This window comes from Aythya marila (assembly GCF_965140915.1).
Source record: "Aythya marila genome assembly, chromosome: 4".
In the NCBI taxonomy this organism is placed as follows: domain Eukaryota; kingdom Metazoa; phylum Chordata; class Aves; order Anseriformes; family Anatidae; genus Aythya; species Aythya marila.
In genome coordinates, this window is record NC_139045.1 from 26,516,373 (window position 1) to 26,541,054 (window position 24,682).

Below are 24,682 nucleotides of genomic sequence, written 5' to 3' on the forward strand. Positions count from 1 at the left end.
GCATAAGGAAACCTTATTGATTTGCAGATCAACAGTAAGCAAAAAGAAACCTTTATCCAGTGTACATAGTCTAATTCATACTGAAAACATAGAAGTGGCAACTGCAGAGCTTGCAGGCTTTCCTTCAGAACTGGCAGACATCTTGCTGGAGTTATGAAGGGTAGAAAATTGTCATACCAACTATTAGGTGTATTGCAGTCCCTGTGCTTTTTATAGGCACAGCTAAATGATCCCTACAAAAGACAATTACCTACTTTATTGGAGCTGAATAGCTAGGCCCTTTTATTCCCATCTGCAACATTAACTAAATTATACCAGATAAAAAGTGAGACCCTACGTGTCCAATACAAAACTGTTTCGTTCTTCCACGGGTGCTGTTCCTACCATCATTTCTCTTTTTCTGTGTAACTTCCCAGCCAGAGTCTGTGAATACAACTCTGTTGATTAGAAGATAAAATACTTAATCCATGCAGGTCAGGGCAGTAATGTAGAAGCTAAGATCAAAGGCAGAAAGCTGTCAGCGGTTTTGTCAGTGCCTTGCATTAAGCCTGACAGCAGTCAAATCGACTTAGCGAGGCTCAGGCTGCAGAGATGGGCATCGCCCTGCAGAGCAACCCAGGCTGCAGAGAACAAGCACCTCAGCACTCCTCTGACGGTGATTTTCAACAGTAGCAGCACGTCTCAGGCTGCCAAGGGAGGGGACTTCTGTCACTGAAGCATTTGAGATTATGATGATCTGTATTCACGGACTGCTGCAGGGATGCTGATGATAGTTCACACAGAATGCTATACACTAATGAATACAGACACAAGAGGTAACACTGATCTATTTACCCATCTCTTGACTGTAACTATGCAGTCAAAGCATGACTGAGTCTGTTTCATGTATTTACAGATCACAAAAGCAGCAATCACACAATTAGAACAGATGGTTTGGCTGAACTTGCTGGCGTGTGACTTAAAGCTCTATGTAACAATTTCTGCTAATGATCGCCACAATTTTCATCTCCTGCCCTTAAATCAAAGTCCTCATTCAAGTGCTCTTGAGACTACCAAGAAAACCAAAATGTTTTTTCTGTGGGTTTGTGTGAGGCACCTAACAATGTATACAAACAACATCTCAGAAAAAAATCCTAATGCCTTGGTGTATGCAAAAAATCCACTAGCGACTATTTATACTTTGGTTCTTAGTTTCAATTTTAATTTAAGATATTTATCTTTCTATACAGTGTTTTTAAAAGTTTTATTTATTTTCAACTTTTTCCTTTATTTTTCATATTTGCTTACTAACCCAGAAACCAACAGGAACTAACTAGTCAAGGCCCAGCAACAATACAGCTCATTTGCACTATTTTTAAATGGTTAACATTTTTGTCAAATTTTGTTCTCAACTTACGGATGCAATCTTTCCCAAATATGCTGGTTTCCTTCACCTACACAGATAAATCCTGTTATATTGCACATATTCCTACACAGATAAATCCTGCTATATTGCATATACTTGTCTACTATATTGCATTGTCTACTTTCTTCATATAAGGACAGACAGATTTTTTTGAGAAAACTGCTTGAAGAGAAATTGAGAAAAGAAACTATTAAAGCTGGAGTTAAGGTCACTTATATAATCATAGTATTACAGTAAATAACCTAGAAATTAACTTTCTCTCAATAACAGATCAGTATCTAGAAGAGTCAGGGAAGTTTAGACACTGCAAACCTGCATTTGTAACATCACAACTAATTTCTAACCCTGCTGGTGTGGACTGAAACTAGAAGCTTTCTGAATTCAATTTCCACCATTAACTAGCACAACAGTACACCAGCAAGAGTAATTAGACCTGTTCTGATTCATAATATATTGTTATGAAAGACATTTTTCCCAGTTCCTGGTGAAAAGGCTTGGTCTCTATGTAGCAGCAGTCATCTTCACAACTGTGCTTTCCTTGGATATGCAATTTCCTTCTATTCTATCTCAGAGGTAGGTACAACAACAGGCATGGTAAAAAGTCACCCATTACAAGAGCTAAAGTAGGATTCAAAACGTTGGATTCCCAGATAACATCTGTGGTGTTCTAGGACAAATACAGCGTGTGCCAAATGAAAGGGTCCAGCTGAAAGAGCAGATCAGAGGAAGGAAAGGGTGGGGAAGGAAAACCAACTGTCTTTGGAGCTTCAGTTCTTCCAAAGGCAGCAAACCCTATGCCACCATTTCCTCAGCATCCTTCCTTACACACAGCATCCTTTTACCAAAATTACATAGCCCAGGCAAAATGTGACCAGCTTACTTGGCTTATGCAAACAGATACCTGTCCTCAGGGTTAACCCCTGCAGTACTGTGCACTTCAAAACTCAAAGACTCTTTGGGGGAGGGCTACATTCACCACCTACATTCATCCCCTAACTAATAGTGATTAACTGATATTAATGATGTTCAGCACCTACTGAGTACTGAGTTAAGGCACTTTACATGCTCTCACTAGCTGCAAGACACAGCAGGGCTCTCACCCAGCACTTCGGTTCCAGCCTCACAAACAAGCTTATATCCATGTTTGACAGCTGCCAAAATGGCACGGTCCTGAAGCACACACCTACCAGTGCCACATCCTTGTGTCACCATCTGTGTAGCTATGGCCAGTGCCTACTGACTCCAAACATTAATCTCTTCCAAGATTCCTCCCACCTGCCAACACGTGTCTCAAAGCCAGCCATGTCTCAAGGCGTACCATGTGCATTTTTCATAACCATTATGAAAACAGAAACATGAAACGTTATCAAAAGCAGTTTTCACTGGAAAACTGAAAATTCCATAGGAAGCCAACAGGTCAAGTGTCACTGCTCAAATCTGCTTTAACGTATATTCATTTCTGTATTGACTGGAATTTATATATGTGTTTTCTATGGACCACAGAAATCTTAGAACTCCTTGATCCTTGTTTCCAGCCCTTTTCCATCTTGCCCCTCTCCACTGTTTAAAAAACTGACCAGAGAGAGGGGATCTATTTTACACATGAGCTGTGCAACGCAGATGGTGCCAGCGTTACAATCAGGAAAGCCTGGTCATTAAGTAAGTGGTCATTAACTTTGGCAAGAATGACAAATGTCAGTCTAGGTACAGATTAATACCCATATACCCTTAACAGCCCTATCAAAGCTGGCCTTAGAGATGTCCCAAAGAACTGAATAATTCAGCCGTTGTATGGAAACACCTGGCTATACTATGCAGCAGAGTCCTACCACCTCTGCTTCGCTGTATTTGTGAAGCACCGAGGTACCTGGAATTTGTCAAAGGCTTCAGGCAGAAGATGCCCCGTTTAAGACCAGGCACTGTCAGGGCCGTGCTTCCTTTCCACCTCCCCCGGTAGAAAACCGGGGTGTTGTATTGTTTTATCCACACTACAATTAATATTGTACTATGTGAAAACAATTCAGGTTGGTTTTAAGTATTTCATGAATGTTAATACAGCAAAACTGAACAATGACAGAACACAATAAGACATAAGGGATAGAGATTTCAGGGTGCTGTAGTCTACATTTTGGCCTCTGATTAATTGTCACAACCATTATTCAAAAATACTAATAGCTTTCCCATCTGCATTGCACACTTCAAGGTTACAAACAAAAAAAACTGCAAGAAAGTTTTAAATATTTAAATTGCAGTTTATGTGAGGCAGAAATGAACTACACAGTGGTTCATGAACACTGGCTAAAGGGTTTTTGTTTGGTTGTTTTAGTTTTTATCATTTTTTTTTTTTTAATTTATAAAAGCAGTTAAGAAAAAAGTTAGTTTCTTGCTTAAATGTATTTCTCTCTCTAAATTATAGGACACTATCTCAAAAGGATGTACACAGCTGTATGAATTATTATTCTCATTTTTTCCCCAGTTTCATCAAGATAAATTAACTACTTAATATTAAGTAAGTAAAGACAGTAAAAGGGTTATTGGTTATTGTATTTGCTGTTACAGAACAATACATGTGTACAATTCCTAGAAAACTCTTACAGCACTACTGTAAGAACTGTTCTTCATATTTGCTTCATCTTCCAAACAGAGGATTTTTCAATGTTAGAACTTTTAATCTTTTTTTTTCTTTTTTTTTTTTTTCTTTTTTTTTTCTAAATATGAAACTCCATGGATTTGTTTTCCTATTTATATATAAAAATGCAATCACCATCTAAGAGTCACATCCTAAGGGTGGCACATCCAATGTGCAACAGCCACAGTGACAGGAAGGTTGCAGGGAAGACTCAGCAGAGCAGTGGCTCTGTGGTAGAGTACAACAGCCAGATGTGGTGGAATTTAGCAGTGCCTCAAGGGCAGAGATCATTCAATGTAGGGGCTTTGAAAGCAATGCCAGTCTGTCCACGGGCCTCCGTGGACAATGAAAGCCTTCTATCAAGTGCTGTACATCAGTTTATGGGAAGAAGGATATAAGGGAGAAGAAAGGACAACGAGAGTATTGAGGGATGAACAAGACTGGCTTAAGACTATTTCAGAATAAACAATATACATTAAAAAAAAATAGTATTATAAAGTGTTTACAGAATAGATTACTACAATTTAATCCTCCAGATTAGGGATATGCTGTACTTTAGATAATTACAACAGATACCATTCTATGTCAGAATTTTCCTTACAATACCCATGTAATCAGAATGGTAAATTTGGAGTTAAGACATAGGAAAGGGCTTTGTTTAGAATTAAAGCAAGACTGATACACTAGTGAACAATACAAAATGAGCTGGTGTTCAAGTTCAGGATGAACAGAACCTTGAGGACAAAGAATGGATTTTAGAAGCACCATTGATTCCATCTAAGAAGTTAAGTAGAATTTCAGTAAATTCAGGTCATCCTTAGCCACAATAAAAACACCTTCTTTTGAACATCAGGCTTACATTAATTTCTCTCTAGTGTATTATACGTATCATATATAAATTATAAATTATATTTATTAAATTATATTAATTTTAATTTACATTTAAGTGTTTAAATATATAGACTTCTCACTCCTCGTCAGAGCAGCCCAAAGTGTTGGTTTTGTAAGCAAGCAATTAAACCATGTACAAACAAAAAGGTCATTGTCCTCTGTTTCTACTTTTCTTACATTGCAGAATTTATTTGGAACTGAACTTATTTAGTGTGATTTATGACAGGGAGATCTTCCCTCATATCTGTCCCTCTCCCTCTCTTGCTCTAAAATCAGGCCACCAGTTCCCCTCTAACATCCAAAAGAATTCCTGGGATACATTTACTGTCATGTAAGAGAGAGGAATGTTTGTATTCCATGCAAAATATTCAAAGAAGCCATCTCTCCTTTTAGTCAAAGGAACATTAACAGCTATGTGTTTTAACCCTGACCTTACCATTAAATGCCATGATCCCAACTCAGCCTCCAGGCAATTAAAAAAAAAAATAAATCGTTTGAGTATATCCAGCCAACAATTTCCATGTAAAAAAAAAAAAAAGTTTAAGTTGGAGCCATGTGGTCTCAATCAGGCAGTAAAAAACTCTCTGTATGTTCTTAAATGCACAACTGCAGTATGCCCATAACCTCCCTTTTAAATCATCTTAACCAGATCTGAATCACTCTCACCACAAATGATTCGGTGGCCCTGGAATGTGCTGGGTAGACAGAGTTGCTCTGCAATGGACGTTGGGACATTTCCCACTTCCCTAGTGTTAAGAGAATAGTCTGCAGGGAAAGAAAAAAAAAAAGGCTAAAAAAAAAAAAAAACTAAAGCCAAGACAAAAAGTGACATCACAGTTCAATCATTCAAGGGAAAAAGGAAAAAATGCAACTACTGCCTAATAAATCAGTGCTGTGTGCCACAAACCACAGTGAGCCAACACAGCCAAAGAACAGCTTTTTTTTGCTGAAGCAGAGACACCACAAGCAGCTGGCAGATCCATGTGTAATTGTATTCACAGAGAGCTATTGAATTCATTAAGCTAGCCAGGCTCGGAGAAGTCGATCAATTAAAAAAGCAGAACCACCATGATTTCAGTAACAATCTGCACATCCCTTTATAAAGCACTACAGCTCTGCTTGCCGTGGGCGGCCACATTTTTTTGGCACAAATAAGAATTTATGTGGCCCTTCATTAAAAGCTTGTAGGCTGATTGCTCAGGATCAGCCAACGCCTGTGAAGTACTTGTATCACCTGGATAAATGCTGCTGGCCTCCGCCGCCACTCCACTGGAGTAAGCAGGAACTGTAGGCACTAAGCACCTTAGCTTTCTCAGGACATCTCAGAAGAAGTTCCAAAGCATGACTTACTTCTGCAGTTATAGTAGAGGAAGGGGAATGTAATTCCCTGGGGGCTCCTAAAAGTCGAATTTAAGCAGCAAATAAGCAAGCTTCACTTAACTAACTGTAAGATTCTTATGTCACTTACTCTTTAAAATCTGTCTGCAGCCTGAAAGATTTCTTTCAGTCTTAATCACCTCAAAAACAATTGAAACATGTAGCCAAAGTGATGTGCATTTAAAACAGGAACAGGCCAGAGCCAAGACGTTTGGATCCAGGTATTAGCCTTCTCCTACTTCAGGGATGTTGGAAGCCAGGGGTTTTGGTTAAGGCCCATCTCTGAACTCACTCAGTGCCAAACCTCACAGTCAGTAGAAAATATGATTTAACATATCAAAGCAGGAAAAACAGCATAAAGATGTCAGATTTTTCCACCACATCAACGAAAAAAAAAAAAAAAAGAAAAAAAAAAAAAAAGAAGTCATTATAGCACCCATGTAAATTGTGAAACTGAAAGCAACTTCTGAGAAAACCTGACATAGTGCCATCGGCAGGGGGGAGCCCAACTCTGGAAAACACCATTCCATTTTTAGCTCCGAAAAAGAATCTTTGCTAGTTCTCGTGTGCAATTCCAGTTCAGTGAATAACTTGCCATAAATAGAGTTATGAACTGCCATAGAAAGAAGTGCCTTAGTCCACTGCAAACAAAACGTGCACTAAACATCACCTACATCCTAACACATTGCAAGCTATCCTGCTGAGCACCATTTTGCAATTTTTCCAAAGTAAAAGAATTTAGCAGATTCATTTATTTATTTATTACCATTTAGCACACCAAGCAGACTGCTCTTCCAAATGAATGGTGAAGGTCAGAAAGGGCGAGTTTTGGTTACATATTTGTGAACTAGAAAAAAAAAAACAAAAGTTGCAGACCTCAGAACAAACAGGTTATTGACAGTGCCTGCTATACTTTGCACAATCACCCATTTGCACATTCAGCATATTTTTCATGTGACTAGATTTACCTTCACAAACCTCTGATAAACCAACAGAAAATAAGGCAGTAGAGGAAAGGTGCTGCATGCCAGTCCACATAAAACACTGAAGTAACTACTTGAAGTAGTTAATTAAGCCAGAATTAAGAGATGAGAAAGGAAAGCTTTCCTCTTTTCAGGTCTATTGTCCTAGTAACCTTTCCCCAGCAAGTACATAAATGCATTCAATGATCTAGTCTTCTTTCCTTCCCTACAATCACTACTTACTTGAACGTTTGGATTTCAAGGGTTTCTTATTTATCACTTAAAGATAAGCCATGTAGCAAGACATAACAGCATGCTGATAGCAGTGCTTATCACTAGCTTTAAAACAAATAGGTCCCTAGAGTGAATTTCTTTTGACAGCTAGGTGCCATTTCAGAAAGCAGGGCATTTGGATTAACCTGCCGCTGTGTTGATTTTTATAAAACTTTTCTGAAAGACAAGATAGGGAGAGGGAAAAAAAAAGATCTTTGTTACAAAGCAATTTATTCTGCTAGCAAACTTAGAAGACGGCAGTCTTCTGACAGCAGTCAGCTTTTAAATAAAGCAAGACCAGCTAAATCACTTTGCTTATTGGAAGACAACCAAGTTTCTTTATGCAGCTCTTGTCCCCTCTAAGATAGTCATTTATCCAAGCACATCCTTCTCTTCTACTGTACATTAGCTTTCACTTGCAGGCACTAAAACAGAAGGCCCTCCGATCTTTTTGTTTTTTAAAAACAGATTCGCTTGGCCCCTAAGGCTGGAGGGAAGGGAGGGGGGAAGGTAAGAGGGGTAGGAGGGGTTACAGGGGGCAAGGGGGGACGACCTCTGAATGAATGCCAATCATTTAAAACCAGTCTATTTTTGGTTGCTAAAGATAAACAGTCTTAGGAAGCACCTCATCCCTTTTCACTCCCCCACCCTCCCTGAACTTTAGCTTTATAGGTATCGTCTGCAAGGGAAATCTTCAGTGCCCAGGTTCAGCTCTTGCACTTAAAAGAAATGGGTTACTCTGCAAGTTAAAGCCACTCTGTTCTACACGATTCAAAACAAAGAAGATCTGCAGAAAAACCAATACTGAAGCCATTTGGAAAGCTTTCCAGAATTGCACAGGTACTTAGGAATGTGGCTAAAATATATACATTCTTGCAGCGCATTTTGGAAAATGAGAAATGAGGAAAATTTCACTGCTAGGCGCTGTTTGGAGACCACTGTTACTGAAGACGCGCTGTATGATTCACTCATGCACTTCTTTCCCCTCCCCTATTGTAGTAAAACAGCTAAAGCACCTTATTCTTTCTTGCATCTTTACACATATTTAATGCTGGCACTTACCGTTGGGGAACAGATGGACCCCCACCCCCCCAAAGAAGCTGATGGCTGATCGTCTCTGGATCCTTTATTTCTCGCCTATTCCCAGCTTTGAGCCTTGCTGCTCTAAATTCAGCCTAGTTTGCAGAAGAGCAGAGAAGAAATTAATAGAGAGCCGAGTTGCCAAAATTCCAGCCACTCACGGTCAGCAATGAAGACGTTCTCCCCGGTTCTGAGTGATTCCAAAGAACAAAGCCTGCTGGCAATGAGGAAGCAGAGTTTAAGTCCTGTGGCTTCAGTCCAGCTGTTGCTCTCGCTTTTGCTTCAGCGTACGTGAGAGTGTTTGTATGAGCTTGTAATGCATGGAAGAGATGGGGGCTGGGGAGAAAAAGAGGGTGTGTGTAAGGGGAGGAATGCTAGTCATATCCAAAAATAACATGAAGGAAGTAATGTGGCGATCCGTCTCCCCCCCAGTCTCTCCCCTTATCACATGTGCAGAGTATCTCTACGTTAAGATTCTGATCTCAAAAGTAGGTAGAGAAAAAATTCCTGTGTGACTTGCAGCTCGCTTGATTGTGCTATTAAACTGGAACTGAGGAGCTCTACACTTACAAGGACATGTCAGAAAAAGCATGATTTAGTAGCAGTCTACTCAGTAACACTGAAGCCAGAGTGCATTTCATGCTGTATGCATTCGTTTGTTTGCAAACTGGAAAGAAAAAAACAAAGGCTATTTTTAAGTTTACTATGTGTCTGAAAAAATAGTACCACAGTTGCCTTTCCAGAAGTTCATAAATTCCGCTCCTAGGTATTTCTAAATGGTGATTGTTAAAGTAGAAAATGTTGCAAATGTACAGTATAATGAAGAAATAGGGATATAAAATATCTTTAAATAGTTTATTTTTTCCTAAAGGATTTCCACAGTCAGGAAAACACTTTTATCAAAACAACAACTACAAGCAACCAACCAAACAACAAAAAAAGAAAACCCCACAGAAAAATAAATGAGGACTTCTTTCCTAGGTAGTCACAAAGCTGCAATGTAACTATTGTCAGCAGTAAAAAGCTTTAGAATATTGGTTTAAATAATAATTCTGGGCTTCTTAAAATCATAAAAATGGTCATTAACAAGTGAACAACAAATTTAAGGAAGAATAACAAACCATTAGTGATAGCCTTGCCTTTTAATTGCTTCATTTAATCTGGACTCTGTCAAATAAATTTGAGGGTCACTAAAGCTACTTCTATGCCCAGAAGCAGCCTCTAATGACAATTTCTGAAGATTGTTTATTATATCAAGTCTGGCTTGAATTTCAAGCAAATGTCCTCAAGATATTACAAACTAACACATTATATTTTATTCTTTTATCATACTACTTTCTGAGAAGTAAACAGCATTCCTTTTTAAAAGGCTTAATTAAAACACAACAATATGAAGAACGGGCAAAGCAATCTTGGATTTAATTTAATCTCCTGTAGAACAATTTACCCCAAGATCCTCAGGTACCTGACATGGTACTAGGTGCTTTAGAAAAAGAAATCTGGTCACTTTCAGCAATGAATAGTTCTGAAATAACAATTCTCACAATAGAAATAAAAATGGGAAAGAAAGAAGAAAAGCATTGAACTGCAGTGTGCCAGTTTTGAGAATGATAGGAAGAAACAGCTACCAGTTTACACAAGAGTTTGTTCCTTAATATGGAAGACAGTATAGCTCAGACATTAAGATTTCTGCATCCAGAGTCAATGCTTTTTCTGGACTTACTCATTTATTTATTTATTTTTTAATCCATTAGTAAGACTAATGGGTCTTTGGATAAGGAGCCTAGGTTTTATAGAACCCATATAATACCGCTCCCTACATTCCACTTACATTAAAGAAATTTCAGCACTTTTCCAAAGCTAGTAGCAAAAAATTGTTATGATAAATTTAAGAATTACAAATACACTCTGTGTTGAAGGTAAGTCTCAGAAGCCTATAGAAACCATCTGGAATGAAAGTAAGTTATGATGATTTAAGTTTGCCTTCCTGCATATTCACTAGAGACTGAATTTCAATATATTTCAAGGCCATAAAAAGTTCCAGTAAATCCAAGTTCTGTATCAGGAAGTTCCCTGAGCCCTACTGTGATGTACTTTTCTCCTGGTACTTTACTCCTTGGTAAGCATTACAAAGCTTGGCTTCCTTTCCTATCTCAAGGTTTGCCAGCCCAAATTCTACCTGACAAACTTCACATGCAAGAAAAGATCAAGAACAGATAAGATTACCTGAGGGCTTTTAGTCCACACCTCATCTCATCTTGAATATCAGCTGCACTGAATTTGCTGACCTGGCTAATTACGGTTTTAACTTGAAAAACCATATGCTTTCAGTGGACAACAATAAGCCTGTATCTAGTTTCATTGCAATTTAGTCTCCAGAAGAAAGAGATTTGTCCAAAACCTTGCTCCAGACATTTGAATTTGTTCTGCTCAATGTTATTGGAAAAGCAAGGGACTGGAAGAATATGAATTCAGAGAAAGTATAAAATGACAACATAAACATGAAAAAGCAAGTGGAAAACAAAACAAACAAACAAAAAAACCTGTCATCCACTTTCCTCTGCCCTATCATAAGCAGAGACGCAAAATCATCAAGTGGTTTCTAGAGAATTTGGAACCCTGACAACCAAATAAAATGTGATAAACTAAGGCTGAGTAGCTCAGTGGCCGATGTTCCACAACATTTATCCATCAAACTACTCAGTACTAGGATTTTTGTCACTGTCGGAAGTCTACACGGATAACAAATGCATACAGCACAAAAAAATACCTACAAGTACTTGTTATTGTATAATTAGTGAACTAAAAAACGCTACTCCACTAACATCATGGTTATTTATCTCCAATAGAGTGTAACCCTATCACATTTAAGAAAATTACAACTGTCCATTTGCCAATTTGCAGCTGATTTGCACCAAGTACCATCTTATTTCTTGACTACAAACATTTCAGCTGCAAGTTTCAATTTCTGATGAACATTTCGCCTATTTCAGTTTGCTTTCCAACTATCCTCAACTCTAGTTAAGGAAGGAAGGAAAAGAAAAGGATATATTACACCTTCTTTCATTGAAAGTTAATTCTCACTACAGGCAGAAATGAGAAAGGCGGGAGTAAAGCTTTGTCTAGTAAGATATAGTCACCATAAACTGGTTGCTCCTTGGACCAGGTGGCTACAGCAATTTCTGAAGCATTAGACGCATGGATAAGAAATTATAAGAAGCAAACTATAATGCAAATTCAACAGATTCCTTAAGGGTGACCAAGGGTTCTAACCGATGGCAGAATTGGCTAGTAGTAGCTTCTGAAAAGCAACGTTTTCTCTTGTTGCTATATGGTAAGACCCAGTGAGAAAAGTTGTGGCAGACTCTCTGAGACTGTTGGCATGAAGAAGCCACTACTTTTCATTTTTTCTCTCCTGAGAATAATAGTGCAATATAATAACATCCATGTATTAAGGAGAAAAAATAAATTTGACTCACTTCTTCTCACCACTTCGTAGACACAAGCTCTGGTGAACTGGGCCATTTAACAACTTGAGTGTCTCATACTTTGTACGCACAAATGTGTTCCCAATATAGCATATGTAAATCTGACATTCAGCAGTAAAGGTCACACAGTGTTTGAATGTAGGGAACACTTGCGTGACCAGGGCTATAAGCTAAGAAAAGAAGCAAGACTGGTGAAAAATGCAAAAAAGGTAGGAAGCTGAGGTCAGACAGCCTACGTGTTCCTCACACATTTTCTTTTTAGAAAGCTACATACTTTAATTGTTCAAATGATGAGCTGTTTTGAGTGTACATTTGATTAGGTAGGAAAATATTTAAAGGTTTTGTTTTTTCTTTCTTTTTATTTTATTTTATTATTATTTTTTTTTTCCTATCCATACAGCCCTCCAACTTCTAATCATGATTTCTGTCACTATAGACCCAAAGCATGATTTCCCCTGACCTCTATCACCTTCCTCACTGCTCTCAAAGATTTGTATTCTTTTAAAACGCAGAACTATTTCTGTGGTAGATACTTAGAGAGGAGTTTTTTTCTTCACAAAGATAAAGCATGAAGTATTTGCATTCTCTGAAGTTATTTAGATGTCAAAATTTCATTCTTAATGGGGCTAAAGAGCACTTAGACATTTTTGAAAGTTAGATTTCACTGTGTAGTTCCAAAGTCTTCTCCTATCGGAATAATATAAGTTAGTATTTAAGAGAAATACAATCCTCCCCCCCCCACCCCCCCCCAATATGTTTGAATTTAAATAAATGTTTAGAAAAAATATGCTCTAAATCAGAGGAAATCAAGATTTCCGTAACACTTGCCTTGCATCAAAATTTTCTGTGTAGATAGAGAAAAGAACATACACTATTCTACCTTTGGGGTCTCTGATGTTCTGTTTACAAGCTTTGTTAATTCTCTTAGAGGTAAGAAGTAGAGGTGCACAAGAACAAGGTATTAGAAACAGCCATACAGGCTGTGTACATAAAATGATGTGTACAAATATCTCATACTACGATAATTAATGAGATTTCTTCCACACAACCCAAGGGCAGAATTTATATCATACCTCAACTGAAGTTTCAAAGAAATCGCTAACTTCTCAAATCCTGTGCCTATGAAAATGAATGGTAACTACAAGCTACAGCCTCAAGCAGGATGCCCCGGGGGCAGTATCTGTCTCCCACTGACAGCATGCATTCAGGCAAGTTTGATTTTCCAAATGTTTTATTGCTGCATTGTACCATTAACTGTTAGAAATATGTATTTGTTACAATTACACCAATAAAAATTCTCATAATCTGCACTTAAGCCGGAAAGTCAATCAAATATAGGAATGCTGTTGAGTACACATCTCTTTGATTTAGATGCCAGAAGAAATTCTCCAAAGACCCAAATATGCAAGAACAATAACTATTACTTTCCAGACCAGTTACTACATCTGATTTCAATGAAAATTTGTTTACTTTTTGGAGTTACATGCAGGCACCCCAAGCCCAAACAAGTCAAATGGCTGAAGTATTTTGTTTAAGTTAAAGAATCACCTATTTCTTTCGCTGTCATTTAAAATCCCTTGTAATCTCAGGATAAGTATATAATAAACAGTCCTGAAATGGGTTTCATTTAAGTTCCTGAGTGATTAGAGGTAAAAGCATCTTAAAAGGATGCAGAAACTAGAGTGGACATGAGGGTAGCCAGTTTCTACAACCCAACACATTCACTTATTTAATTCATTTACTGTCCACATGATTCGTGCACTGGGGATATTCTGCTTGAGGCCATAGCTCATAGGAACTAATCTTAATAGACAGTGAATCTGAGAATCTTGTCCTTTTTCTGATCTTTCTATGTACGTGTGGATTTAGCTCACTTTTATTCACATATTAATGGAACATACAAGCCCAGAGTGTGCAAACAGTTAATGATTCCCTATCACCTGCTGTCACCAAGTACAAATCCAAATAGTCCCTTCCAAAATGTGCACATGTTCTCGGTCAGAGTTAAAGATTTCCACAAATAAACTTGTCCTTTGAAATCTATTAAAGAAAATTATGCTCCTTTCATTAAAAAAGTATAAATCCAGTATAGTGCTAGAGAAAGATGTCAGCTTTGGTTGTATAAAAATAACAGACTACACCTAAAATTGTTGCCACTCTTGTAAAACAATTTTCAGTGAAAGCCACCCAGTTCTGCCCCTATTCTACCCTTTTCATTTTTTCCCCCCTTTTTATTTATTTTTTTTCAAGTCCTTATCTACATCAATTACTACAGAAAATCCTTGAGAAGTGCCTTGAGAAGATGTAGCTTGAATACAGCACCTTGGTCACCTTACTAATGCAGCAGAAGCCACAGTTTTTTAGTGACTTCCCTTTCCAAGGAAACAAGGCAAAACTCTGGGACTCCTGACCAGACTCTGGTAGCAATACTACTTGAAACAGGCTTTCCTTCATTACCACCACCTCCTTCTCTATGCAAACAAAGGTCCAGGAAGTCTGCAGGTGACACTGCTGCCTTCTTAGCCAAGAAACAAGGAATGAGAGAGCCATGTTAGAAGAAGCTCATAAACCATTTTCTTTGTGTGGTTTCTGGAAAGCAACAAAATAAACCACGAAATCCCATACAATACATATTTTTAAATTTAGTTGCAATTCTAAGAACCTGTGAAGAACACAGTTGATGAACTTAATTCTTAGCTTAGTTTACGTATTTTGTTAATACGAACACTATCAAAATCATTATGCTATACTCTAATAACTAGCAGGAGTTTATTTATAAAATGGAGCAATATAAGAAGGGGTCTGCATGGCCTCTGTCCTGTAGGTGCAACAAAACCCTTCTGCTCTCATACAAATCAGAATACCAGACATATTCTGAAGGAGTTTTGTTTTAAAATTCACTTATCCCTTTTTTAATCGAGCGTTTAAAGAACAATTTTAAGGGTGAAGAAGTATGGTTCTGCAGTCTCTATCAGTGATAGTTTTAAAAAAGCAATCCAGCATTTCTGTTTACATAAAAACATATTATAAGTTTGAAACAACAAATATTTTGCAAAAAAATGGCTGAACCTATGATCCCTAAACTGGGATGGACCCCCCCCAGTTTTCTTTATCATGTCCTGAAGCTTTACTTCTCGAACACTAGCCAAGTTTTCAGCTAACAGTAAGGCAACTGCCATCCTTTGAAAGTCACACAACAGTTATTAAAAAATAAGTTGCATTGTTTACAACAAAAACATAGAAAATCTAACCATTCTGTCCTCAATGTACCACAAATTCTCCTATTCTCAGCCAGCAGCAGATTGAGAACAACCAGCAACCACAAAGCTTTAAAATGGGAAGAACAACCTCCTTTTAAAGAAACACAGTGATTAGTTTAAGCAAAGTGAAAAAACACTGCATTTTTTTCAAGACATGTTTGCTAAGCAATAGAAGCATTCAGCAGAGTTGATAGCTAGCCAACATTTATAAAATCTCATAAAGAAAGGAGCTAAATTGAAGAAACAAGCCCTTCGTATTGGATTTCTACTACCCAAGAAATTCTTATAGCCATGATAACAAGACTTTGTTTTTAATTTAAGCAAACAAGCAAAAAACAAAAACAACCACCACTATGATTCTTGATTTACTACTAGTGCAGAATATAAATCGCTGGCACACATGCTTTCTGCTAGATGGGGGTAGTATTTCAAAATGTAAAACCAAATTCATGTCTGAGATGACAAACATTTATGCATGTCTACTTACACAAAAAGAGATCCTCTCTATCACTTGGTGTTTACCCTCTGTAAACAAGTTACAAAGCTAGCAAGTTTTCTTTCTCAAACTTCTATAACATTAAACTGTGAGGGATACTATATTAAACAAAAAAGGGATTTTTTGGGAAAGTAAAAAATATTTTTCATGATCAATGACAGAGAAAAAAGATTACATTTGGATATAGAGGGTAGGAACTAGAAATAACTTAGGAATTAACGCTTGTCAGAGAATTTATTGTTATCATCAGAAAATGAAATAAAAGTAGGCCTAAATCTGTCAGAAGCATATCTAATTCTTGAAAGGTTTTTGATGAAATCCTACTCATTTACACCTTCTTACTTTGGAGTCAACACAGAATTTTATTTTTATTTTAAAAATAAACTATGCGATGTCTCTAAGCATCATTTCCAGAAAACATATTTTTGGCACAAACACTGAGGATTAGGTCGGGCAGGGGAAAGTTCCCAATAGATCACCCAGCAGAGACTGCTGACTGGACCATTAGGGGGTCCCAGTTCACGCACCGCCTGCAATGGGCCTCCCTTGAACATCAATCAATGCTTTTTATATAAAAGCAAGCTTGCTTTGGCTGTTTGGATAGCTGTGGAGTGGAGGCTGAGTTTTACCAGGATGCCTGCTTCACCTACTTCTGGGACAAATCCCCTTTCATCATTTGAAAAAATCTTAAAAATGCTATTCAGGCGGATTAACTGTGCAGCAGTAATTCTTCAAAAGTAACTTGAGGTAAACCACATATTTCTATGCCTGAGTATGGAAGAAAATCACTTCAGGAAGTTAGCTCATGGGTAGATTAAAAAATAAAAAACACAAATATAATAAAATAAAATTAAGGAAAAAAACCAACATGTTATGCTTAACAGAAAGCGCCATTCCCTTTCTAATGCATTGCTGAAATCTTGAAGGAGAGGGGTGGGGGAGAGCAGGGCTGCATGCTGATATATGTGTCTGGCAGTGTTTGTGGCCAGTAGCGTCTGAAGCTGTAACCAAGACTTTTTTTTGTCCTTAATGTGATTTTAAAATTGCAATTTTTCTGTAGACTCTCAGATGTTTTATATTAGTACGTACAGAGCTGGTTCTGCTCACCAAAACAATACTTTTTTGAAATATTTTAAAATATTCAGCCACTTTGGAAAATCAGTCTTTTACTAAAGCACTTAGCAAATTTACAAAGCAATACACTGCATTACTGTGTTTTGGTTTTATATATTCCAATGCACAGGCTATTTCTTGTTACCTTACTCCTCAACATTTCTGCTTTACTAACTGATCCAGCCAGCTTTCACTGGGGGGATTGGGGAACCAAATCATTTATTGGGTGGAATGTCCAAACCAGCTATTTTTGTAGCAGATTATTTTTGCCATTTAAAACTTGTATCTGATTTGCAAGCCACTGTCTCAAAAAACACCTAATGTGCAGCTGAAGGAAATGTATCCGAACTGCCCCTTCTTCAAGCCCATGCTGCCTTTCTCAAGGAGCACACAGTTAGCAGTAATCGTAGCCCTGTTTGTACTCATAAAGTATGACCCCTACCCCTGAGATACTAATGGCTGGAGATTTTTTCTTTTCAGACCTCCCACATATGAAGGTTTGCCCCTCTGCAAACCTCAGTCATCCTGAAGCCTGGATACAGTTTCTCTTCAGATTCACTTTGCTTGCTACGGCACAGCAGACTATTTCATATAAATTTCCCCTAAACGCTGCCAGTAAGTTTGGGCCAATTCAAGGAGTGATTTTTTTTTTGTTTTTGTTTTGTTACCTCTATCTAATCAATCTAATGCATACAACTTTTTAATTTTACATGCAATAAAACTCAGGCTATTCTTCAGGGATGATTTCTTATAGATAAGCAGGATCTAGGTTTTCTCCACCTTGATATTTTACAAAGCTCTCTGTGTTCCACAAATTGCTTTCTCTTCCCCTTAAGAGCATCATTGTCAACCCTCAAATTTGCACCTTGCAATTCTTTCTATGCCCCCTAGCTTCCAAACAATGTATGCTGTGTTGACATCGATACTTCTGGTCTGGTATCTAGAAGCTGACTCATCAGCAGCTGGGGAAACAAAATAATAATTTTGCATAATGAGTTGTGCGAACAAAGGAGCCCTAAGCTCAGCAGGTAAATTAAGCTGGGTTTCTTATTTTAACAGAGCTTTGGACTAGCTAACTTTGAAATCTCTACTTTTGAAAAATTCTGTTTGAAATTGACCTCCAGCTCAAAGGTTATTATGCTAGAAGGAGGCAGAAATATCCAGCTGAAGGGAAGGCAAGATTTGAGTGTGGTCACAACAAGGAGAGCTGGGGCAAGTGCTGTGGAGCTGCATCCAGAAGGCAAGCTTTCGTGAAGTTTGGGATACTCTAAGAGCAGGGCCTACACAAAAGGCCACCTAGCCCACTGCTTTTCTTACAGTGAGCTAGCGTGTAGCTGGTGGTTTTCTTGTCCCCCCCGCAGCCCTTTGAAATCCCATGGTCTTTTAACCAAGGCTTTTCACTTGGGTTTGTTTGTTTTTGGTGATGGCAAGATGAAAGAACAACAAACAAACAGAATCAGTGAAACAGTAACAATGTCAGACAAGTCTTGTTATAGAAAAAAACTTTCCTAATTTTATCTCATGTAAAAGATTTCTGTGATGAAGCTGAATTTGCAAAGTTTCACATAGAAGAAAGCTTAAGGGCACCTGGAAAAGACTAGGTGAAGTTGTCACGTACAGGTGTCTGGGCAATTAATACAGCGCAGCAAATGAGCTTTTTGAATTGCAGCTTTTAAATGAGGGCTGTCTTCTCCCACAGCAGGCCTTTCCTTAGGTGCAGTGTTATAGGTCAGCCCCAGATATTGCAAGGGTTAGACAGGAGGCCGTTAGGTGGGAGAAGCTGGGGCACCTTACCCCAAGAGCATTATTCCTGCAGCACGTACCTTCCCTCTGCCTCTTCCTCTGCACTCCTCCTGGCAGAGCGCACGGCCCTCAGAAACGTGAGAGCTCAGAGCCCTTCTTGCCTGCTCACATTCACTTGCCAGTGAGATGCTGCCTCACTTGGGTGGTCTTAAGTGATCAGTAGGTAATGCTGCTGGCCTAAAAATTTCTCCTCAGTCCTTGTAGACAGCCAGAGAGCTATAGCACTACTGGCAGCTGGGGCAGGAGCCCTGAGAGCCATGCAGCAGGAATTGAGGTACCCTCCTTGAGGCTGCCGTCTGCTCTGTGACTCCCTGTAACCTACATACTTCATACCCCTTTCAGCTTGCATTAGGGGAGGAAGTGCTATTGACCTGTTGTCTTCCTTCAGACTTATTTTATTTAAGAGAGAAGTCGCACCATGTCCATATGTCAAAATATCTCAGTATAGCATGAGCAGCAGTAACTGCTATACGAAAACAAAAGCGGAGCGATTGCATGTGTGTTTCAGAGCAAAAGCTGATCACATTTCACATCACTCTGCAAAGAGAGCTCTGAGCTAATTGCATGGCAAACAGGATTTACGGTGAAAAATGGATACTCCATGCATACGCTATCCCAAATGTCTTAAGCAGACATCCTGCTGCTCTCCAGTGCAGTATCTCTGATCTTTGCATACCTTCAACTATAGCCTCACAAACTGGAGGGCAAGCTGCCCAAGCAGATCTGGAAACACATTCCTAAAGTTTCACTCTTGCAGCATGGCCAGCTGCTTTCTAACAGTTGATGAACAAATGCAGAAAGCATCCACAAAGCATTCAAACACTCCTTGCTTCTTCACAGCTTTGCTGTGCACAAAAGGGTTAAGCTAGGTTAAGAGGACTAATGAGTAATGCAGCTGGCAAGAAGTTCTCTTTCCCTCTCACTCAGTGAAAAGCTGGCTTTTGTTTCTTCGTTCAGTGAATGAACTCATGCAGCAATACCTGTTGGCAAATTGAGGCTTGTATTGCTAAGTTGCATACAATGCTGCCAAGTCCTTGATGTCTTCACAGATCTTTGCTACACAGATTGCTATGCCAGGGACTCAGCAGATCATCAAGGCACACGGTGCCAGAAGGAACATCTCACTGCCACATGCCAGTCAGGGCTCCCAGGACATGGACAGAGCATCTGTGTTTGCCAAAGTTTGTTCACAGCCTCCCTTTTGGACACCGCCTGGAAATGCCAGCTCCTTCTTTAAAATGGAAGACATTTTAAGTGTGTAGCAAATGAAGAAAAACTTCATTCTTTCCTCTCCCTTCCCTTAGCCTCTGCCTGCTCCTAAATTAGATATGATTAATATCAATTTATTACTACTTGTTGCAGTGATCTCTGCACTTGGGAAATAGAAATAAACTTACTTATTTACTCTATATTTATACAATTCCAAACACCAGGGCCCTAGGTTTGGTGGAGGCAGCAAGCTATTGCTATGCTGTAGCCTCACAAAGAAATTAAAGCTTGTTAGGTAATAGTGCTCCATTTTCTACCGGCAGTTTGCCTGCTTTGTAAAGTAGCCAAAACAAAACCAAAAGCCTACATAATCTGGGTTAAATCTGTCTGGACCACCCCAGTTCCATGCACAGCTTTCCAGTTCCGAGGGCATCCTTTTGCAAACACTACACGTCTTGCTTTGTGAGATATCTGTAGGAGGACTTGCACAGGAACTTTCAACAGAAGCGTCTGCAGAAGGAAGTCTGCCTATTGTAAAGACACCTACTGTCTGTCAAGCATGTAGCTTGCTGAATCGCATTCACACTTCTAGTGTGGGAAGAGGGGATAAGCTAGATGGTTTCTAGACATGCAGTTTGTATTTCCTCTTACATTACTCGTATTACTCTTCAGAAGAGCAGCAAACTGCTGAGTGACATGGAAAGACAACTGAAAGATGCTAGAAATGCAAATTACTGGGGATGTGAAATTGTATTCTAATTTAAAGAGCAAATAGGTCAATATACACAAGTGTCAACAACAATATTTTTACAAAAATTGCTAGTACATAGCAAAAAGCATATTTGTATTAAAATGTATGCATTTCAACATGCATTATAGATACCTGTACAATTGAAGCACTGGAGAAAAGACTGCAAAGCCTTTGAACTACTTAGACCTAATGGCATGATCCATGTTAAGTATCTCAAATTGCACCATCAATTTTGCAAGCATCATCCTATCTGTGTACTAAGATATTCCTTGCCTTCCCTGTAAATATACATTCAAACACACACACACACACCTCACAGCATTTATGGTTTCCTTTCATATTCTTCAGAACAGAAAAGAGAGAAAATGAAAACAAGGACAGATGCCAACAAACAGGTAAGATGGTCAGATAGTCCACATGCATTATTAAACTAGCATTGTGAAGTCAGAGGCTCATTAACTTATTTTATGTTAGGGCTACAACTGCCATTTGTTCTGCAAGAGGAAAATGGAACTGCAAAATGGATGCTTGGTAGCAACTCATAGTTAATGCTGTATTCCTTTTTAAAGGGAGAGATTTCTTTAAACATGTGGAAGCTTTGTGAAATTGCATGTAAGATTTAAGTATTCATATGGAATAGAAGCTATTGGCTTTCTGTTCACATTGTTTATCAGGAACAGCACACTTTTTCTGCTGATACAGAGCTTCAATTTTTTGCTTTTGTAATCCCACTTTTTGTTATCTTGAAAAATGTTCTGCAGTATCTACAGTACTAGAGAAAAGACAGGATTAATTTGGATTTAGTTTCATTTTTAAGACAGCTATTTACATTCTAGATAGATTTTGATAACAAGCACAGGAGCCTGACTGATTAATACAGACTGTAGGCACGTGTAAGCCTGCCTCCATCAGAAATCACACTCTCCTATTGGATTTTGCACCCTTTTTGTAATATGCATCCTTATGCAACTGTTCTGGATAACCCTGCTTGACATCACTGCAAAGCATGTAGCAGTACAGCTGGCCACTCCCCAGACAAGGACATGTAAAGATAAGATACCCAAATGTCAGATCCATTACCTAACTACCTAACTACTCGGTGCTTAGGTCCAGCACCTCAGTTCAGACAAACATTAGCTCAAAGCTGAACAGGTAAATCTAGAACTCATCTTCCATATGCCTAATTCTGTTTAGGTTCACTAAAGTATCAGCATACAGTTGAAAACAGCAGATTGAAGTTCCAGATATTAACACAGACAGAGCCACTAAAACCTCCTTTCAATGCAGAGTGAATTTCAAATGAAGAAACAAAACAAATAATTTTATATTTTTTTTCTATGACATTTTCCATTTAAATATATAAAAGAAAAAGAAATAAAAAATCATCATAATTTTAGAAGGACTTTCTGCAGAGTAGGGAGGGGGAACTCTGCAGACCATACACTAGAGTGCAGTACAGAGGCGTTTGAGCTAGTATCTATCCTGCTGAATATGGACAGTATGTACAAAAGGTGCTTCATCTCAGGTCCTTCAACCTGGCAAAACGATATCAGCAGGTCCCTGACAAGTCCCTAGAAGTGGAGAACAGTTAAGTGGGCAGTGGTGGATTTTATTGGCATCCAGTGAAATTAAAAAAAAAGAAAATAGAAAAAAAGGTTAGGTATAAACATCAGTATGTCTACAGATAATCAGTACGTCTGCAGATACATAAAATCAAGGCTAAAAGGAGCATAAGCAAGCTGTAAAGGGCTGAGAAACTCTCTGCTGAACGTTTTCCTCCATAAACATCCAAGCTGAGATATGCTTGGACAAAAGAATACAAACACAGGGGGATGAAAGTGAAAATTGAACTAAACTCAGTACACCTGGTTACAGCTTTCATTTCCAGGAGATGTCACCTGGTATGTGCATTGCTCACAGTATGGGTAAATTGCAGTGATATACCTAAGGATTAGAGGACTATTTACCAGTGACTACCAGGGAGAAAATAGGCTGGTACTACATCAGCTAGAAACAAAATGATGTGAGACAAAACTGTATGTAATGCCTTTTTTCCCCCCACATACAACGTGGTGGAACCTACATATATTAATTAGTATATTGACAAGTTTTGTTTTAACATGTGGACTAAACAGTTTCCCTTAGCATCTTTGAAGTAATCCCTGAAATGGGCATACTTGTGTTTAGGAACGAATAGCAATTTAGGGCTTGTTAATGTTTATATATAATCAACCAAAAATGCCACTGGTGGGATAGACATATATAAAATATTTGGCACTAAATCAGAATGCAACACAAGTTATGTACTTTTCTTGCACCATAAATGCTAAACTCCACAGCGAGTGGATTTGCCCCAATATAAGTTTTCATTGTAAAATGAGATTCTCTAAGATATCACCTTCAAGTACTAAGGATACCTGAAAGAAAAAAAAAAAATAATAAATCTCAGCCCTTGGGAAATAAGTAGAGGGTGAAGGACTAATGGCACCTTCTCCAGCTGCAGACTACTTGCACAAGAGAAATGGGAACTGCCTCCTCAGCTCTCACAGAGGAAACAGGCTCACTTTGGCTGAATAATGAATGCACAGGACAGTTCTAGCCAAGTGGAGAGTAAGAAGTGGTTACAGAAGGGTAACCTTGACAGTTAAGCTTGACTTTGTATCACATGAGGGAACTCCACAGTCATTAAGCAGTTCTTGTATATAATCAAATCACACTTCATTTATGCTGATGTCACTTTGGATAGATGCTCTTGATTATTCTGAGAAAAACAAAATAAATTGTGCAAGAAGATGCAACAAGCACCCTACATTTAACATCAATTATTTAACAGCAGGTCTCAACACAAAATGTTAATTTTCTTCTGACACACTAATTGGAGATTTTGACAACAAAAATTATTCACAAGTGTGTATCTGTTTAATAGTCTTTGATCTGTAAATTATTTCAATATTTAATCGCAAATACTCCCAACATACACTTTTCTGGCTCACTCAAGGAGGGAAGAAGAAGAGGCTTCCTAAATTTACTACAGTATAATGCCACTTTAAGTTACCCAAGTTAAAATATTCTCATAGAAAAGAATATTTATCTTAAATTAAAAAATTGTGATGATTTTGAGATACCTTCCGCCTTCAAATGCTCTCGTGAGAAGTGTCAGAAATGACAATCAAGACAGTAGCCACATAAAAAAAAGTGCTAATTCAAACACATTTTGCCTGACCTGGACCTGTCAGTTTTATCAATATGGATTTTTATACAGTCTATCCAGTACAACTTTCTTCTACATTCTTGTTTATTAATTTTCTTTCCTATTATTACACAAATAAATTTGAATATTGATGAACACGTTCTTCACTAATTCACAAATTATACAAAACTGTTTATTCCTGCAGTGCCTTGCTGTAGCATATGAGATGTTTCAGTGAAATATCAGATACATTCCCATAATGTAAGAGTTGGGTGAGACACAAGGTCACATATTCTGCTCTGTGACTGCAAGATTTGGTTACCCAACGCTTCTAATATTAACTGTATTCATTGATGTATCTTACCCCAAAGTCTTCAAAAAATAACCATTCTAAAAACTGAATAGTGTTTGCTTTCCCTTGCTGCAGTGATCTGGGTGTGCAACATGGCATTGGTGGTACTTTGGTTTTCTTCTTTACAATATAAAGAGTATGCCTGCAGAAGGAAGTGCATCAAATGAACATTGTCAGAATAAACAGTATTCCACTAACATGATGCTGTGATCCTACTAACGTGCTTGCCTTTTGGGTTTTACAGAAGTCTTTAATTTGATTAACTGGGAATTATGTTCACCGCTATCATTTCAGGCCATTATGTTAACTCTTATGCTGCTATTTCTTCTGGTGCTTACACGCACATTTCCATTCATGCTTCATCCATAACAGTCTTCAAATTTGTTACAATGCTCTACTGGAG

At 38.2% G+C, this 24,682-nt stretch overlaps 1 protein-coding gene across 5 annotated transcripts in view; it reads right to left on the minus strand.

Annotated features, from left to right (window-relative positions):
• Window positions 1-24,682, minus strand: part of PALLD (palladin, cytoskeletal associated protein) — a 192,832-nt gene that overhangs the window by 141,157 nt on the left and 26,993 nt on the right. The window contains exon 1 of one of the 5 annotated variants that reach the window (XM_082759685.1): window positions 7,069-7,162. The exons of the other annotated variants lie outside the window; for them this stretch is intronic. The gene's annotated coding sequence lies outside the window, so the exon portion shown is untranslated. Of the gene's footprint in view, window positions 1-7,068; window positions 7,163-24,682 lie in introns of those variants that run through there. 5 annotated transcript variants of the gene reach the window in all.